At 46.5% G+C, this 12,330-nt stretch overlaps 1 protein-coding gene across 10 annotated transcripts in view; it reads left to right on the top strand.

The window, feature by feature from the left end:
- The first annotated feature begins 4,940 nt into the window (after positions 1–4,940).
- The window catches only part of PAM (peptidylglycine alpha-amidating monooxygenase), a 161,751-nt gene continuing 154,361 nt past the window's right edge, over positions 4,941–12,330 (top strand). For 8 of the 10 annotated variants that reach the window (XM_077347714.1, XM_077347718.1, XM_077347717.1 and 5 more), the window contains exon 1: positions 4,941–5,098. The gene's annotated coding sequence lies outside the window, so the exon portion shown is untranslated. Of the gene's footprint in view, positions 5,099–5,326; positions 5,492–10,724; positions 10,745–12,330 lie in introns of those variants that run through there. The other 2 variants (XM_077347715.1, XM_077347716.1) reach the window with 2 other exon arrangements.

The following is a 12,330-nucleotide window of genomic DNA, read 5'->3' on the forward strand; positions in this document are numbered from 1 at the left end:
ATGGGCTGAATTCTGTCCATTAATCTTCACTTCTGTTTACAAAAGGTGATTTAGTAGAAGGGTATATACCCAAATCCTTTTTTTCAGGGGGTGGGGAGTTAATTTGCAAGTGCATATACTGATGGGTATGCAATTCATAGTACCGGAATTAAAAGTTAATTCCTGCGTAATCATCACTATAAAAATTATTTTATTTACATTATTTATATGATTTTTTCACAGGAACTCAAGGTAGATTACACAGAGCGAGTCAAGGCAATCAACAAAATGTGACATTCAGTATACAGTGAATTAGGATACAATGAATTAGGAGTTGGGAACCAACCAGAAATTACAAGGTAGAACTGAAGCACAGCATAAGTATAACATGACACATTAAATGGTGCAAACATTACACAATAGGCTCCTATTTACAGTTAGCAATATACAGCAGTATAGACGGCAGTCCCCAATTTATCGAAGTAAGTTTGCAAATTATTTTGTAAAGTGCAACCCTATTGCCTGTGCAGAACAGCCCTCTTGAATAATTCAGTTTTCCTAGTTTGCAAAAAGCCAAGAAAGGACCCCTTCCTGACCTCCTGATTCCCATAAAGTGGGAATCACAACAGAGAAAGCATGTTTATCGGCAGTTGCTGATTTTGCCCGTTAAAGGCCCTGCTGTGCTGACATGAGCAAAACTTTCATGGCAGAACATGGTTACTCTTACTTGGCCATTGGGGGTAGTCGCGGACAGGGAATGTGCATCGCAAGGCCCAGCCCAGGACCTCCATCGGGCGGATCACCGCTCGCTGGAGTGGAGCCTGGCTGCCAGGTGAGCCAAGGGGGGGGGAGCAGAGGGGGCAGGCAGGCTCATCATCATCATCATTATCATCATCATTGTCCTCACCTTAGGCAAATGACCATGTCCGAAATGCCTCGGAGTGCCCTGAAGCGCTCAAAGGTGGCCAAAAGTGCCCGAAGCACACCTTGGAATGGCTACCTCAGATACACAGGGCTCAGTTCACATAAAGCCTTAAAGGTTAGAACCAAGACTTATGTGAGCTCTCCATGGTGTTCATGTGAGAAGCAGCTGCATTTTGGATCAGCTGTAACTTCCAGAACAGGGTCAAGGGTAGGCCTGTGTACAGTGAGTTGCAGTAATTGAGTCAGAAGGTGACCAGTCTGGGGCCAGGTAGGATGCTAGTTGCTTTGCTTGGTGTAGGTGGGAAAACACCAGCTAATCTACCTTTTGATTTGAGCCTCCATTGTTAAGGAGGCATCAAAAATCACTCCCAGGTTTCTGGCCAATTGTGCTACTGTAAGCTGTACACCAACCAGCCTGGGAAGGCGTGCTTTCTGATCTGGTCCCTTCTTCCCCAGCCAGAGGACCTTTGTCTTTGAAAGGTTCAGTTTAAGGGTCACCATAATGTTCGGGAGAGAATTTCACCCTGCGGAACTCCACAAGTATTGGCAGTATTGTGATCAATCCGATCACAACCCTCTGACCTCAACTGCAGAGAAAGGACACACTGAAGGGCAGTCCCTCAGAAACCTGAGTTTGTGAGATGGTGAGCAAGAAGCTTGTGGTTAACCACATGAAATGCTGCTGTGAGATCAAGTAACACCAGTAGTGCTGACCCCCCTTAGTCCCGCTGTCACCAGAGATCATCTAACAGGGCGACCAATGCCATCACAACCCCATAGCCAGGGCAGAAGCCTGACTAGAATGGATCCAGAACTGATGTTTCCTCCAGAAACACTAGCAGTTGGTCTGTGGTGGCCCTTTCAATTACTTTCCCCAGAAATGCTAAGTGTGAGATGGAGTGGTAACTGATCGGGTCCTGGGGATCCAACAATGATTTCTTCCATAGAGGGCAAACCACTGATTCTTTCAGACCATTGGGAAGGTCCTGGTGGACAGAGACAAATTTATTATCTCCTGGAGTGGTCCTCCTACCTTCTTGTTGCTTGTTTTCACCAACTACAAGGGGCAGGGGTCTAGCGGACAAGTAGTCAGCCTCATTGAAGCTAGCAACTTGTCTCAGCCTACTACTTTGAGGATTAGTGGCTATCAGCAACCTTTGTAAGAATACAACAGCATCTTGGTTTAGCAACCAAAGGGGAAAAAGAAACACACAACTTATAGCTGCTTTCAGACTTTAACAAAAATTGCCAACTTTTTAACCATTGAGAAATCCCTGAAACATTCTTCAGGCTTTGAGAAATTCCTGAAGTGGCGCAATCATGCAGAACATGGTTGGGAAGCATAGTTGTGTACAGGCTCACCTGGGGTCCCTCTCCTTCCCACTCCTCCAAGCCTATCATTGGCTGTTTTGGGAGGGGGGACAGTTGGCATGACCATATATAGTCATATCACCCAATAAATGTTAACATATATATCCTTATCCATTGTTGTTCCTCTATATATTTATGAAACAGCCTAGGGAGTGGGATGTGTCCAGCTGTCCAAGTTAGAATAAGGTCAATCAGGGTGCAGCCAGCTTTGCCCTGATTGGCCCTGCCTCTGCAGCTCCTACCCTCTGTCCCTGGAGTCTAGCCTCTTTGCTTTCAGACACCTCAGTGCCTGGAGCCAGCAGCAGGTAAGGGGAGAGGGCCCTGGGCAAAGGGTCGTGGTGGAGGTCTTGCTAACAAGGGCCTCCCGGCCTGCTAGGCTGAGCCTGCTGTCGAGGGCCTCCCAGCCTGCTGACTGCCTGCTAAGGAGCTCTGTCCCGGCCCTGCTAACGAGCTGGCCCTGCTAATGAGCTGCTCAGCCCCCGCACACCCCACTTGATCCTGCTGCGAGCTGCAGCCCTTAAGGTGCCTGGCCAGGAGCCAGGGGAGGGGATCCTTTCAATGCCTGTTCTTAGGAATGGGCTTTGAAGCTAGTATATATATAAAATCAACATCCACCTGTCATGGCCCCGTCTCCAGAGGGTGCCTCTGCACCACTGCCTGAGCTCATTCTGCCAGCTCCCTCGGAGGAAGAAGTGGAGGAGCTGGAGCAAAGCAGCAGGGTGCTGCTTAGAGAGGCAAGTCCCGATAGGGAGCCACAACCAGGTCCCAGCCGGACAAGCACCATGCCCTCTGCACCAGCATTACCTCAGCCTGCAGCAACACCCCTGAACAGCCCAGACTCATCTCCAGAGCGCAGGAGGGAATGCAGGAGGACAATGTTGGCAACACCCAGGCAAAGTGCTCGGCTTAGACTACAGCAACAGGCTAGGTTTGGCTCAGGTGGGGCTCATTCATCCGGAGGAAGGCTGAGTGCCAGGTGCAACCACTTGGTGTGACAGCTCAGCTTGTTCTTAAGCACAGCCGAAGTGCTTCCCAGTGTGGCTGCAATTTTGTGCACATGTCCACCCGTTGCCTTGACTGGTTTCCTGCTCCCCGACGCTTCGGCAAAGCTCTGCTTGACTGATTCCCAGCTTGACCTTGGTAAAGATAAACGACAACTCTTTCGGTTCTCCTTTGGACTTCGTCAGCTAACAATTCCTGATAAGACCAGGACTGGACTTTTGACTACTCTCTGGTACTCGCTTTGAACTTGCTGGACTCGGTAACTGTGCTTGCCCTTGCACTAACCCTGCGTGTGCCCGGCTAGGGCAGCACACCACCCATTTGGGAAACCCTTCCAGAACCATCAAATACAATTATTTGTAACCTGCTTTAGTTATGATGGGCCAGAGTTTATGAAATGACAAACTTGGTTTGCTTTACAGTTGGAATATGCAAGATCTGTTGTGTACATAATTCAAAAGGATATCCTACAAGGGGCGTTGAAGGAAATGTGTATTGAGCATAGTAGTTAAAATAGGAACTTCCTGATGTTTTTTTCCCCAAATAATCTCTTCTGGTGTCCTCATTAGGAGACTTCCTACTTTTTTGAGCATCCGTCCTCCCAGCTTGCCTCTAGAACAGTCTGAATGATGGCAACAGAATAGTTAGACAGGGCTCGCCTCTTTCTGTACAGAGTTTGTTTCTCTTCTTAATAAAACTATTTTATTCTTTTCAGACGCTCCGAGCATTGCCTGTTTACACTCTGCCAACATACGCATTTGACGGTATTCCATTTTATATCCATTTTGATTCTTAGTCAGATCTTCCATTAGGCTGACAGCCATTTCAAATGTGCCAAAAGCACATATCCATGGAATTAAAAAGCAAGAGACCACCATGTGCAATGACACCGCATTGTAAAGCCACAACTGAGGCTTCCTAGTGTCTGCAATATATACAGCACATATATAGTACAAATACATGTGTATAGATTTGTCACATACAAACACAGAGAAGTTAAGAGTTTATGACAGGCAGATTGTGGGTGGGTGGGCAGGAAGGGATGTGCCAGTTTTTGTTTCTTGTGGCCCTTCCTTGCATACCCAGTGAAGTGCTAATCATCACTGTGGGTTAGTAGGTGAATTTCCTCCAGCCCAGGTTGGATTCTGGAGATTTTTAGTGGAGGTGGTGGGGAATTTCTTGGGCATGAAATTGGGGTCACTGTGGGTGGGCAGGCAGTAGTGAGGTCTGCATGGTACAGGGGTTGGACTAGATGGTCCAGGAGGTTCCTTCCAACTCTAGATTACTTTCAGCATAGGAATTGGTCATGTCTGAAGCGACTCTAGCTGCTTAGATGAGCAGACAATTATTGGATGGTTGTGTGTGTTTCCTTCCGCCATCCCTGGGAACAACAGACACCCCTCATCATAAAAATCTAGGCCAGTGCGAAGAGATTATCCCACACTGTGGCCTCAGCGGGGCCTTTGCAGTCCCCGTTCCCGCCGTTCTGCACGACTGGAAGCCCGGCGAGGCTTCTTCCAAGCGTGGCGCGTCTGAGCAAAACAAAAGCTTCCTGGGCGGGCGGGCGGGCGGCCGACCGAGCCAGCCGCCTCCACGCCAGGGTCGCCTATATTTGGGTTTTCCAGAGGCGGAGCCGCAGCTGGCGGGGGGCGGGCCCAGGGAGGTTCTTGCTGCCAGGGAGGCGGGCTGGGGCTCTGCCTGGCTCGGCGTCAGGATCACAGTCGCGGCCGCCTGGTCGAGTCCAGGAAAAGCCCCGGAGTAGTCGTCGCCTACTTTAAGCGGTGGCTGGGAGGCGGCGGCGGCGGCGGCTTCTTGTGGCTGGGTGAGTAGCCCGAGGGAAGGGGAAGGGAACAGCCCGGCGGGGGCTTCGCCTGCGGAGATTGCAGGCGGATATGACAGGCGGGCAAGTCGTTCCCCCGCGCGGGCACCGACTTACAGTCCAGCGGACGGCGGCTCCTCCATCGCCTTCCCATCACCACTTTGGGCCAGACCCCCCGCCGCTTGGCCGCCGCTCTTCTTCCGTGCTTGGCCCCCACTTCCTTCTCCGGACCACGCTGGGCGCGGGGAAGCCGCGGGGCACCTGCCGGCCCTCTTCTCGCTTCTCTCGCCGCCGGCGTGTCTCGGGGTGCCTTGCCTGGCTTCTTGTCCCAGCGTGGCTGCTGCGGCTTCTCCGTTGGCCGCCGAGCAACTTTTGGTGGAGGGTGCCCGGCCGAAGGTTGGTGGCTGGGTGGGGTGGAGGGAGGGAGGGAGGGAGGGAGAGAGAGAGGAAACTTGGCACTGCCCTGCTGGGCAGTGGGCAGAAAGGATCGGCTCTGCCCCGTATTCGAAGGCCTCTGCGAGCTCTGCGCGGGTGTAGAGGTGGGATCGCGGAGGCATTTTTGTTTCTCCAGGTCTGGCTTCCGGGCTGGTGATTATTTGGGGGTGGGGAGGTCTGCCAGTCCCGACACTCCCAGGACTAGAAGGAGCGGGCACAGAAGAGCGTTTCCTTGGGGAAATAATCCTTTTTTAGGGGGTGTTGCGGCTGGCCGAGATAGATCAGGATCTCCAAGAGATAACCTCCTTCTCTTGTAGGGATTTGTCGCTTGCACACATTCAGCTCTCCGCCTGCCCCTCTCTTTCCCGTCTCATCGCTTGTGGAGTGAAGTCCGTAATTGGTGGCTTCATGCTTTAAAATGTAATCCATTATTTCCGATCCTTGAAGCAGAGGAGGATCTGCATACTTCCCCGTGCATGGGGTGGTTATTTGTGTGTCTGTGTTTTGCTGAGGAAGCCAAGGACTGAAAGGCTGTGCTTTCGATTCAAAGTTTCCCCTCCTGCCTCCCATCTATCATGAAGAGTGTGCTGCTGTCGTGCTAAAAAGATAAACACTGCAGGATACTTCAGGGTGCTTTTTGTTAACAATGCTTGCTTCTGGGGCAGGCTTCAAGATATCTTCCAGTGGGCAAATGTACTAGAAAAGTGATATCAACTATACTTTCTGCACATTTTTTTGCTGCGTGCACAGAAGCAATGTGTGGTTTTTAATACCTGCGCAAGTAGACTTTCAGTCTTTTCAGTGCTCCCCATTTTATTCCAATGTTTACGCACGTGTGTGTGTGTGTGTTTGTGTGTGGAAGACTTCATTCCCTTTTGTCTTTTTCCTTTCACTTACTTTCTTTCATTTATCCTCTTTCTAATTTTTTAAATAAACAAAACAAAAAAAACTGTCAGTGGTACCATTGAAGGACTATGAATCCTAACCCACCAGTTTTACTCTATGGTGTGTTTTCTGTTCCATATACACAACACCAACTTACTGTGCTGCTTTGTGCTTTGAGAGTTGCAGTGTTTTTGTTTTCAGGCTGTGCTTGGTGCTGTTCATATGATAATGTGTGAGCCGGAGCTTTGACAAGTGGAAGTTGCTGAGAGACTCTTTCAAAGCTTAGATCTAAGGGCAGATGTTCTAAAAATTCTCTTTCAATATCCTGTACTCAAGTTGTTATAAATAGCTGTACAGCTACCCACACTAACATGCTCACTTTTTTATATTAGATCAATATGCTGGTAACCATAGAATAAGAATTAGGAGTAAGTGAAACAATATTTTGTATTTGACCACCTAATTTAAAATTTGCTTTTGAACTGTGTTTTCATACTGTTGGGTAAGCCTGATTAACTCACTATTATGATTGACTCACTGATTCGTAAGTGTATCGACCTTTGTAATGTTTTGGTATGAGAGAATAATCGGAACTAAAATACTGACATTTGCCAAATGAGCTGCATTCTGTCCCGGTTTTGAATAAGCACACACATATTCATGCCAGATTCAGACAAAACTCTAGGGAAGATGGGAGTATTAACCTGTACTTAAAAAGCAAAGGCTAAATAGCCACAAGCACTGTACTAAAAGATAAAATGTATACCACAGCGTTGTGAGAAATGAAGCACATGAATGGAAATAACATGCACATACATAAGCTGGCAAATATATCTTTAGGCTGCAGTTGTATGCACGCTTAACTGGAAACAAGCTCTGATGAACCCAATGGGACTTTTTTCTGAGTAAATGAATTTAATATGATTTAGGGCTGTAAGCTGCTTACTGAAAGGCTTGATAGGAAGTGTTTTGGTTTTAGGGAAGGAATATTACCTATTTGTTTGCCTTCTTTAAATACTTCTTAACTGAAGATAGTGACTAGAAAACTAGCTATAGTAATGTGAGAGAAAACAGCCAATAAATAAATAAATGTTAATTAGCATGATTAATGCCAGTGGTATCAGGGTGCACAAGGATACATTTTTAGGTGAATGCTTACAAGTTAATTTATTTAGGCTTGAGTTGTACTTTTTCCTGTCAGCCTCACTGAAATTGAGGGCCTACATTATCTAATAGCATTAGTGACCTATCAAAGAAACATATGTGCCTAGTCCAAGATTAATTTATTCTGAATCAATAGCATCAGAAGATGTAGGTCATAAACAGAGGTCAGAGACTGAGTAAAAAAAATTACAGGAGCGAAGAGGTCAGTGGCCAATGACAGAGAAGAATGGAAGTACAACCTTAATAAGTAAAGCTGAAAAAAATGCTAGGTAACTGACTGACCAGGTTCCTAGTCAATGACCCATTTTCTGAATGACACATCTCAGAGATTGGATGTGGTTCCTAAACTACTGAGCCAGGTGCCATTACATCTTAGGAGGCACACAAGATATCCTTGCTTTAACTATAGACCTCTAAGGGAACGCTTGAGAAAGTGTCCTTCAAACTGTAATACTGGAAGGCATGAATTAAATCTTGCATAACCAGCTGGTTACAGAAGCATTAGCAATACTATGTACCTTATACTTTCCCCTGCCAATATTGTCCTGATGGTAGCTGATTGTACAGTTATATGGTTGCTACAGTATGGATGTTTTTAGAGCCCGTGTGCTTTTCTGTCTTTTGGGTGTTTCCTTTGCCAGTCACCTGCTGTCCCTTTACCATTTCTAGTTTCCTTTCATTTCTTTATGACAATTGTAGGGTCTTAATAGTATTAGACAGGAGTTAGATTGGCCTCTGCACCTTGGGTGCGGGAGAGTAAGACAGGCACCATAGATCAACTGGCCCCACCTGGGTTTTCATTCCTCCACCAATCCTAGACAAGAGGCCATGTTGGGCAGGGAGGGGATACTAGTCTGAGAATCTTTTTCCTTCCAGGCACTTACTTTTCCAGTGATCCCAAAACTGAATGTGTGGGTCTCATGTGGGGCTCAGTGGAGAGTTTGGCCGTCTGCCTGGTGTACCGGCCACCTAACACACTGGCTGATACCTTGTCAAACTTCCTGGAACTAGTCACTGGTGGCCTATGCCATCTCCCAGATTATTATTTCTGACAGACTTCCGTGTCCAAGTAGAGAGGACTGACTCCTTGCAGAGTTCGGAACTAGTGTCAGCCATGGCATCACTGGGACTCACCCAATTTGTTACTGGCCTCACATACCAAGCAGGCCACACCCTGAACCTGATCTTTGGAATGGGGATAAATGTTGGCCCAGTTCAATCAACTAAAGTGCCACAGTTGGACCACTACGCCCTTAAGTTTGGTGTGCTGTCCTAGCTGGCTGTACTTATTTTGCAGAGAAAATATTGTTGCTCTCCTCTAGGTATGATGCAGGAAGTGAACTAGAGCCCCCTCAACTGTCTCAGAGTCCTACTTTGTCTGCTCTCTTTGCCTGATGTAGACAAGGGCCAGGCAGTGGTCCAGCCATCCATATGACCTCTTGACTTGTGTCCCTCACGGCTGGTAGAAGTCGGCAGTGAGAAGATCTGGGCCTTCTCCTTGGATATTATTAGGGATTATTAATATCTCCCTATTAGCTGGGGATTTCCCCAAGGGACTCAAGGAGGCAGTGGCCTGTCCATTGCTGAAGAAACCATCGCTCAATCCATAGGACCCCACAAACTACCGCCCTGTCTCACATCTGTTTTTTCCTTGGAAGGTGGTTGAACAGGCTGCTACAGATAAGCTCCTAGCATTCTTGGAGGAAACTTTGGCACTTGATCCTTTCCAGTTGGGTTTCCATCCTGGCCACAGGGTGGAGATGGCGCTGGTTATCCTGATGGATGATATCTGGCATTAGCTGGATAGAGGTGGCTTGGTGCTGCTCTTGCTTTTAGATCTGCCTGTCATGTTTGACATGGTCAACAATGAGCCTGCTGCCTCGCTGGTGTGGGGATTCATGGGACAGCTCTTCAATGACTGGTCTCCATCCTTAGCAACAAGACACAGAGAGTTGCTGTAGGGGAGAATCTTTCCCTTGTGGGGTCCTGCAGGGTGCAGTTGTCTCCCCTATACCGTTTAACATCTTTGTGGACACTCTAGCTCAGCTGATGTGGAGTTATGGGCTTGGTAGTTACCAATATGCAGAAGACACCCAGCTTTATCTCGTAAGGGATGGCCAGCCCGACTCCCCCTGGCAACATTTGCCAGATGTTTGGAATCAGTGATGGCTTGGTTCAAGCAGAGCCACCTGATTCCCAATCCTTCCAAGATGGAGGTCCTGTGGCTGGGTTGGAAAGAGCCAGATCAGGAAGTGTGCCTTCTCTACCTGGATGGGGTGCAACTTAAAATCTAGCCAGGAATTTGGGGGTGATTTTTTTGATGCCTTCTTGTCAATCGAGGCGCAAGTCACCAGGGTAGCCCAACTGGAGTTTGTCCATCTTCACCAAGCAAGACTACTAGTACCCTATATGTCCCCAGAACACATGGCTACAGTGATCCATGTGACAGTCACCTCCAAGCTAGATTTCTGTAACTCACTGTATACAGACATTCTCTTGTCCTTGGCCCAAAAACTATATCTTTTAAAAAATGCAATTGCTAGGGATCTCACTAGAACACCTTGGAGAGCCCATATTCAGCCTGCACTGAGGGAGCCGCATTGATGGCTGGTTGATCATGTTCAAGGTTCTGGTTTTGACCTTCAAGGCCATTCACGGACTGGGCCCTGTGTATCTGAAAAACCATCTAATTCCCTATGCCCCTCTTAGGTCTCTTCGCTCTGTGAATACTAGTAAGTTGGTAATCCCTGGCTTGTGTGAAGTTCACCTGGCCACAACTAGGGTCAGGGCCTTTTTGGCCCTGGCCCCTGCCTGGTGGAATGACCTCCCAGAAGATCTGTGGTCCCTGAAGGAGCTAATGCAATCCCTCCAGGCTTTTGCTTGAGGCCAGGCTAAGGCCCCTCCGATGACATTCTGCAATTATGCAATATCTTCATCTACATGGGATTGGTAGCTGGGGGAAGGACTGTATGAGGGATGGGGGAAATATATGTTTATGTTTTAGTATATTGTGTATAGGTCTTTCTAATTTTAATTATGTATTTTAAATTTGTTGTTAGTTGCTGTGAGCTGGCTGGGCCAATACTGCAGTTTGAGTTCTGACAGGGACTGAATGGAGATCCCATGTAACATCAGTGCCGATAGCCTCTCATCTGTTACCTGCTGGTATGCCCTTCCCCTTTCCACTTATGCTACCCATGCATCTTGCTTTATACACTGCCTAGAATTGTTGGGGAAAAGCAGGCATGTTGTGTAGAATGGCAAGTTCTTTTGGTGGCCTCAGTGGTGGCAGTTCCAGCCTGGTGATTGCCAGAGAAAGGGAGGTGGCCCCTGCTTTATCTTAAGGGTCCCCACAATACAGAATCAGCCCTGCCTCATGGTATTCACATTGCTGTTTGCTCTAATTTTTTTATGTGAAAGCATATTATTAATAATAATTGTCTGATTCATAGATATCTTTAAATCTGCTGCCTGCCTTCACCTGGCTTCTTTTTAATTGCTAATTTTTGTTTAATATTTTTATGCTGTTTTATTACTTTTCTTATATTGCTTTACTTGGTGAGCTGCCTTGAACAGGTCTCTGGAGTGGCAGCATGCATATTTTGAAAATAAATCAACAAACCTGACTAATAAGTACCAGACTCAGGCAGGTTAGTGCTTGGGAAAATTTGTTTGAAATGGTTATGGGGATAGTGGTGAAAAGAATTGCAGAAATGTTGAAGACATGGAGGAGCCTCTTCTTGCTTCGCCACTCTCTTCCAAAATTGATTACATTTATGAAATTTAAAACTTAATCTTCAGGGATTGTTTTTCTGAGGCCACAGGGAGATGGGCATTCATCACAGGCAGAGGTCCCCCCTCTCTAGCAGTTTAACATTGTGGAAAAGTGTGTCTGATTCTGCTTGTACTATAATGGATTATAGGATTAAGGGCTGTCAATAAATCTAGTATCTGAGATAAGCTTGGGAATAGTATTAAAGTTTTCAGTATATACATTCAGGATAATGTAATGCAATCTTAGCTGTGTTCTCTCAGTCCTAGGTAAGTGGGTACAAGCTTGAAGTTACAGTTGACTATAACTGGTTGACTCAATTGGTTGAGTCGACCGAACCAACAGCATCTACTGGACCCCCCAGAACCCCTTCCCAGCAACTGCACATCCATGGGATCATAGCTATCATGTTAATGTTACTACCAGTTACTGAAATTTTATTGAAACCACTGTTAATGCTGTTATTTTATTCAATGTTAAAAATGATTTATACTGTACCTATTTCTGTTTCCCCCATGTTCTAAGTATACTGCCTTGAGCTGCAAGGGAGCTCAATATAAATATAAGAAAGTAAAACAAATAAATAAAGATGATTCCTATGAAACCCATATGTCATTCAGCAGTAATTAACATAGAATTGAATAGATTAACATCAGTCGTGTTTTCCTATAACTGGAATCAGTTTAAATACATTTCTGTATTCTTTCATATATTGGTGTATATTTTCCCATTATAGACCTGTTTTTTCACTTGTTCCAGGAAATGGAGACATCTGAATTAGACAAGAATCTGAAAGTTGTACTCCTCTGCAGTATATGGGAGTTGTAACTGTATAATACTGTGAATGCTTTCATAGTTAATACATAGATCAAAAAGCATTTTGAGGGATAATGCTAAAAAACTTATTTAAATCCTTGTCTTGCGGTCCTGTCAGAGCTCTCTCAACCTCACCTACCTCACAGGGTGTCTGTTGTGAGAA

The sequence above is a fragment of the Paroedura picta genome, chromosome 7, assembly GCF_049243985.1.
Source record: "Paroedura picta isolate Pp20150507F chromosome 7, Ppicta_v3.0, whole genome shotgun sequence".
Classification (NCBI taxonomy): domain Eukaryota; kingdom Metazoa; phylum Chordata; class Lepidosauria; order Squamata; family Gekkonidae; genus Paroedura; species Paroedura picta.